Below are 7713 nucleotides of genomic sequence, written 5' to 3'. Positions count from 1 at the left end.
CACAATCCGCATCAAATCGAGATTCTTCAACATCTCGCTCATCTGCGCCCATGCCCCGACGGAAGAGAAGGATGAGGCATCCAAGGATCTCTTCTATGAGCGCTTGGAGCGCACGTACGAGCGCTGTCCCCGTCATGAGATCAAAATCGTGCTTGGCGACTTCAATGCCAGGGTGGACAAGGAAGGGATCTTTGGAACCACCGTCGGAAAATTCAGCCTCCACGACGAAACGTCCGACAACGGATTGAGGCTGATCGACTTCGCCGGGGTCCGAAACATGGTAGTATGCAGTACTAGGTTCAAGCATAAAAAGATGCATCAAGCTACATGGCTGTCTCCGGATCGAAAAACGAGAAACCAAATCGATCATGTTGTGATAGACGGAAGGCACGCTTCCAGTGTTTTAGACTCCGAGGCCCATACATCGACTCGGACCACTATCATGTTGCAGCCCAGATACGCACCCGCCTCTGTGCAGCAAAATAGGTGCGCCCAAATATGCAAGGGAAGCTTAACGTCGAAAAGCTGCAATCACAACAGACAGCCAGCGCTTTCGCTACTCGACTCTCACACCTGCTCTCAGAGAGCACTCTTCAACAAACCGACATATGCGAGCAGTGGAACCACATTTCCCGCTCATTAAGTACCGCCGCCGAAGAAGTAGTAGGATTTCAACGAGCCCGAAAGAACAACTGGTGCGATGAGGAGTGTCAGGAAGCTGCAGAGAAAAAAGATGCCGCCTACAGGCCCACGCTGCGGTCGGGCGCAACGCGCGCTATGTGGGACCGCTATAGGGATCTGAAGAGGGAAGCGAGACGTATTTGTCGCAATAAGAAGAGAGAGGCCGAAATACGTGAGGGCGAAGAGCTTGAAATGCTGGCCGACAGGAGGAATGCCCGAAAATTTTACCAGAGAGTTAGGCGACTTACGGAAGGTTTAGAGACCGGGGCGCCCTCCTGTAAGAACAATAATGGCGACCTAGTAACTGATGGCCAGAGCGTACTTAAATTATGGAGGGAACACTTTTCCGCCCTACGAAATGGTAGCAGCACGGAAAGTTGTGGAGAAGAAGAACCCGAGCCCGCAGTCGATGATGACGGAGTCGACGTTCCACCGCCTGACTATGACGAGGTACGTATAGCAATAACGCGGCTGAAGAACTACAAAGCTGCTGGAGCTGACAGCCTGCCAGCTGAGCTATTCAAGTACGGCGGCGAGTTGATAAGGTGCATGCATCAACTCTTGTGCAGAATATGGTCAGATGAACGCATGCCCGACGACTGAAATTTAAGTGTGCTCTGCCCAATCCACAAGAAAGGTGACCCCGCCATTCGCGCCAACTACCGCGCGATCAGCCTTCTAAGCATAGGTTACAAGGTCTTATCGAGCGTATTGTGTGAAAGACTGAAGCCCACCGTCAATGAACTGACTGGGCCTTATCAGTGTGGCTTTAGACCTGGAAAATCCACCATAGACTAGGTATTCACGATACGCCAAATCTTGGAAAAGACCCGCAAGAAAAGGATCGACACTCACCACCTATTTGTCGACTTTAAAGCCGCTTTTGCAGCACTAAAAGGAGTTGCCTATACGCCGCTATGTCTGAATTTGGCATCCCCTCAAAACTCGTACGGCTGTGTAAAATGACGTTGAGTAATACCACCAGCTCGTCAGAATTGGAAAAGACCTCTCCGAGCCGTTCGCCACAAAACGAGGTTTCAGACAGGGCGACTCCCTTTCATGTGACTTCTTTAACCTGATGTTAGAGAAGATAATAAGAGCTGCAGAACTGAACCGCTCAGGAACAATTTACTACAAGAGCGTGCAATTGCTGGCTTATGCCGATGACATCGACATCATCAGTAACAAAAACCGCGAAGTCTGTTCTGCCTTGTCCAAGTTGGATAGGGAAGCAAAGCGAATGGGTCTGGTGGTAAACGAGGACAAGACGAAGTATCTCCTGTCATCAAACAAACAGTCAGCACATTCGCGCCTTGGCACCCACGTCACTGTTGACAGTTACAATTTCGAGAAAGTACAGAATTCCGTTTACTTGGGAACCAGCATTAACACCGATAATAATGTCAGCATGGAAATCCAACGCAGAATCACTCTTGCCAGCAAGTGCTACTTTTGACTGAGTAGGCAATTCAGGAGTAAAGTCCTCTCTCGACGTACGAAAACCACGCTTTATAAGTCACTCATCATGCCCGTGCTGGTTTATGGCGCAGATGCATGGACAATGACAACATCCGATGAGGCGGCTCTTGGAGTATTCGAGAGAAAGATTTTGCGGAAGATTTACGGACCTTTACGCGTTGGCGACGGCGAGTATCGCAGACGATGGAAGGATGAGCTGTATGAGCTTTACAACGATATGGGCATAGTGAAGCGAATTAAAATACAGCGGCTCCGCTGGCTTGGTCATGTCGTTCGAATGGACACCGACGCTCCAGCTCTGAAAGTATTCAACTCGGAACCCGCTGGTGGTAGCAGAGGAAGAGGCAGACCCCCACTGCGATGGAAAGATCAGGTCGAGAAGGACTTGGCTTTACTTGGCGTTTCCAATTGGCTTCAGTTGGTACAGAGGAGAAACGACTGGCGTGCTTTGCTGAACTCGGCTAAAATCGCTTCGGCGGTTACAGCGCTAAAAAAGAAGAAGAAGAAGATGTAATAAACCAAAATTTATAATTAAAATCGCTGCAGAAAACACATTCAATCCCTAAAAAATCACTACGAAGAGGTAGAAGACGGTGTAAACAAAACCGAAAAACGTCAAAAACGCTACGAAAACTTTTTTCTGGAAATCGATTACAAATACAACGATGGCTGATTAGGTGATCTGTAGTCGTTGGTTCATGGTATAGACAGTAAACGATGTTTCCACGCCAAGTGATTCGCTCTCCCATTCGTAACTCGCTCTAATTCGTGATTGGCGCCCCAATTACGAACCGAATCACATGACTCGCCATACAAAATTTTGAGAGCGGATCACTTCATTCGTAGGTGATTCAGATCCAATTGTTTAAGCCGCCGCTTTTAGCGCAATACGACGGCCGTGCGCGCAATCCTTGGCCGCAGCAGTTTGGCAGTTGACCTACGTCAACTCCGAAAATGATTACCGAGCGCGCACGGCCGCCTACCATCATCATGAAAAAGATGGCAAAAGCTAGTCCAACAATAAACGTCGGTCTACGCGCACGCGCCCCATTCAAAGTATAATTTTTAAATTCATATTTTGCCAATCTGTTTAAATCATTTTTTAATAAGTGAACCCCCGGATATATGTATGTGTACATATACTACTAAACTGAACTTTGTTATTGTGTGGAAGCCGAATAAATATATTGAGCGAATCCTTGAAACTTTTAAAGCTTGTGAATAAACTTAACTTTTGTACAACTTAAAACCGAACCTAAAGCATTTCTTTAATTGGAAATAAAGTGCGTAAAGAGGTGAGTGCGAAGGGACCAAGCGACCGGAAGTATTCATGGTCCTCCGCAGCCAACCGTGGCCCAGCTCCTAAGAAAATAAAATTTTATAACTTAAAAATAAAAATAAAACAATCCGTATTCGTACGTCCGCAAAAACCCTAATATAAAAACAATTCCGTACAAAAAAACACAATAAACAAAGTGCAACCAAGTGCGAGCATTGAAAGTGCAAGTAAACATACATACATATATTTGTATGTAACCGTGAAGAAAAAAACAACACAGCAACTCTGTAAAAGAAAACTTTTTTTGATAAAAAAAAACAGAAAACAAAATAAATAAAAAAATTTAAATACATAAATTTTTTTGACAAAAAAGAACCATTGGAGTGAAGCTGTGCCCCAAAGAAGCACAACAACAACTACAGCATCAACAATCAACATTAGCAGCCATCAACAGCATTAGCAGCCTTTATCATCATCAGCGGCAACAACAAAACCAGGCACAAGACCAAGAAGCTAACATACATATCTACAAAAATACAAGGAAAGTAGTAAGTAGGCAAGTTTTTTAATTTTCTTAAAAAATTAAAATAATATAACGTTATTCTCTTACAAGTTATATTATTTCAAAGAAATTGCAAACGGACAGCCATACGTATATACATATACATACATAAATATATATATATAATTTAATAAAAGGCGTATTTTTTCTCGCAAAAAACGGTTCTATTAAAATTGCGGATATTTTCCTGCCGCCCAAAAATTTCACATCGGCAATTTGCCGCTATTAAAATTTTGGTAGGAAAATTCCGTTTTCCGGAAAGCGATATATCTCCATATACCGTCAATCTTATATATATATGGGTATATGTACATATATAAAAATTCTGATGTTTACACCAAAATAAATTCCGTTGCAGTTTATATGCCTACTGTGTCCCACTGTCCAAGAACAAAATAGTTGCGTTCCAGATAACTTCGTGTAAAAACCTGTAAAACTGTCAAGTATCAAAATTACTCTCTTGAAAGAGAGGAGCGAGAGCGAAACAATAAAGGTCACCTGGAACGCAAAAAAACACTTTTCCTGTAACTACTTCCTTTTTTTTAAATGTGAAGTGCCATGGAGACGATCAAATATCTTTATCAACCGTCTCGCATTATGCTTGACAAAAAACAAGCGCACTTGCCTTTTGATCGTCGTGGTGAGCAAGTGCGCGGACAAGAAAAATAAATTGTTTGTTTAATTAACGAGTTTATTTGAACGTTTTCGGGCCAATCTCATACATATGCAATACTTGACGTATTTATTTGATTGTCTCTTTAGCTATTTGTACAACGATTTAGGGGTGTGGGCAGAGGGGGAGAAGGCGTGGCTCCCCAAACCCCCTGCACGAAGGAGGATGAACGCCGCTTTATGAAAAGTCACCCCTCACTCCCAAAAAAGTGGTTTGACTTACAGGTTTTTTTGGCACCTGGAACGCTTTCCTGCAAAAAAACCTGCAAATCGTGAATATCGTGAGCACCTGGAACGCAACTAATATTAGCACATTAAAATCAAATACTTTCCTCTGCTTACCAATTTTTGCCGTTGGTCGCATAGTTCGTTGAACTTGACTAAACAAAGTGCCGAAAATATAAGTGCATTTTTTCCACATAAACCATATGTACATACGGCAGCACATATAAGCTTTTTTTACCAGTTGCATTTTCTGCAACTATTCGCTTAATAGCTAAGAGAGGCGCTGTTGTTCATCGGACAATACAGTCCACATATACCAAACGCACTCTAACTTATTTCATATCTTTCCACCTCGCTTTTCTCTGCTGCACTCACCAAGCTAAGAGAACGTAAGTCAAAGCCCGCTCTCCGACTTGAATACGTTCGGTACCAAGAACTCACCTCAGCGGTGAGCGGCTCTTTACGTATTATCATATCCACTTGTGCATTCCCGCACACATACATTCATACGCACTGTAATCAAAACAAACTTTCTGTTTTTTCGTACTTCTTCACTCACCACTGCGGTGACAAAGCGTAGCTTAGCCATAGCTTCGGCTTCATATGTAAATATTTGCACATACTTACATACACTATAATCAAAACAAACTCTGTTGTTTTCGGGTCTTAACTCACCACTGCTGTGACAAAGCATAGCTTAGCCATATACTATAGCTACAGCTATACCATATATTTGTACATACATACGTACGTACATTTTTACATTGCACATATTCTGCACATTTGTACATACGTGCTAACAAAGAATAGTATCACTCGAATACTATCCATAACATAATGAGTTCAAGATATTTAGATACATGCAACCCAGTAGGGAAAACTTACAAATTGCATTTGCCAATACTTTTTCAGTATTTACATAATTATTTATATCACATTAAATATTTACACATACGTATATTTCACCACGTATATAACAGTGAAAAGTGTTTGTGATTTTTTTCTCTTACTGAAAATTTTCAAATCCATATTCCGCGGATTTAATTGGGACGCTCCATTTACCACGTTATAAAAAGTGCTGAACCAAAAATTAAAGCAAATATATTTAATAAAATTTCCTTTATAGGCTAGTCCGATCTGATTATCTCTAGTGCAAATAAAATAAGTTTATTCCACTATTACAGCCCAACGTTTCGCTAAACATATTAGCATCATCACGGGCGCGTTGTTTATTTTTGTCTATTACAGCCATAAATACAAAATATAAAAGGAACATTAAAAGCAGAAAAACACAAACAAGAACATACATACATACACAAGAATGATAGAATACAAGATTGCGCCGTCCTGGGCGTTGACATTTGTGTACCACAAGTAAACAAAGAATAGAGCGAAAAGAAGAACGAGTTAAAACTTCCAAAGCAGTTCACTTTACAGCGAAAAACGTGTTTTAATTTTGCTAAACGCGAATATATTGCATTTTTCACCTAATCTATTAGAGAATAGGTAACATTTTAGTGCACTCCATTGCTTTGCAATTGAGGCTGCTTCAGCAAACGTTTTAGTGCACTCCATTGCTTTGCAATTAAGACTGCGGCAGCATCTCCGCGGGATTGATTAGTTAACTTGCTAATGGAGGCTGCTTGGAGCAGAAGCAAAATCATTGTGAGGAAATTCTGTTAATGTAATAATAAAGAAACATTTCGGGAACGGCTTTGCCGTGCCCTATGTACACAAAATGCAGCGATTCGTCCCAGCGCTACACTTGCATCTACGCATCTTGCATCTTGAAGGCTGTCGCAATTTATCACACAGCACTTCATTTTATTAGTTTTTACGCAGTCTTCAACTCAAAAATCACTCTTAAATTGCAAATTAACACAATTTAAACTGGTTTTTCACATATAATTAAATTTCTATTTCGCTGATTTGTAAACAAAGGTTTGTTTACAAGTTACCACAACTGTCAAAATCGGCAAAACCAAAGTAGCGGTACCACTAACGGCGCCACCTCTGTTCGCTGCACCGTGATACATACATGTATGTATTCACATATACATATAGTTTGATGACAATAATATATGTAAACAAACAATTCTAACTCGATACAAGACAATACTCACAGATTAACACTTAAACATTTTAAAAACTTAATTGCTAAGAATCCAATACCAGCTTGTGTGGTAGTTTAGTCAGGACTGAAAACGTTTTAAATTAATTTTGTAAACATAAAATATAAGCTGCGGCAATGTCATATTTTCTCCATTATTCTTAGACTCTCCAGCGTGTACCTAGTTATTCCCCCTTTCTCTTGGTCTATTATTTTTGTGTTTTTAAAATCAGCTGTGTGTCCACGGCTTACTATGTGTTGTGCTAGTGCTGTGTTTGTTTTTCGTTTTTTTTATATCTGCTTCGTGTTCTGCTAGCCGGGTACCTAGAGCTCGCTTGGTTGTTCCAATGTACCCCTTGTCACAGGCTTCACTTTCGTTGCCTTTACATCGTATTTCATACACAACATTGCTTTTCTGTTGGGAGTCAATTGGGCTTTTTGTTTTTGTATAAACTGAGGATAAGGTGGAGTTTGATTTATATGCAAAAGTTATGTTTCGGGCTTTGGCTAGTTGGCTAGTTTTCGCTTAACTTAGGTATGTAGGTAACGCTGTGATATTGTTTTGCTGTATTTGTTGCTTTTAAGATTTCTGTTTTATTTCGGTGACTATCTATTTGCATTAATTTTTGTTTTAATAGTTCGCGTACTAAGTAGTCGCGGTAGTTGTTGGTTTTCAAAATTTTCCTTATTTTTTCTATGTTAGTT

At 41.1% G+C, this 7713-nt stretch overlaps 1 protein-coding gene across 1 annotated transcript in view; it reads left to right on the top strand.

Moving 5' to 3' along the window:
• The first annotated feature begins 3807 nt into the window (after positions 1-3807).
• LOC118750540 overlaps positions 3808-7713 on the top strand; it is a 16256-nt gene continuing 12350 nt past the window's right edge. Inside the window, exon 1 of the mRNA XM_036485254.1 lies at positions 3808-3987. The gene's annotated coding sequence lies outside the window, so the exon portion shown is untranslated. The remainder of the gene's footprint in view (positions 3988-7713) is intronic.

This window comes from Rhagoletis pomonella, unplaced genomic scaffold (genome assembly GCF_013731165.1).
Source record: "Rhagoletis pomonella isolate Grant_MI unplaced genomic scaffold, Rhpom_1.0 Rhpom_scaffold_00294, whole genome shotgun sequence".
Taxonomy (NCBI): Eukaryota; Metazoa; Arthropoda; class Insecta; order Diptera; family Tephritidae; genus Rhagoletis; species Rhagoletis pomonella.
This window is presented reverse-complemented; position numbering and strand designations above follow the sequence as displayed.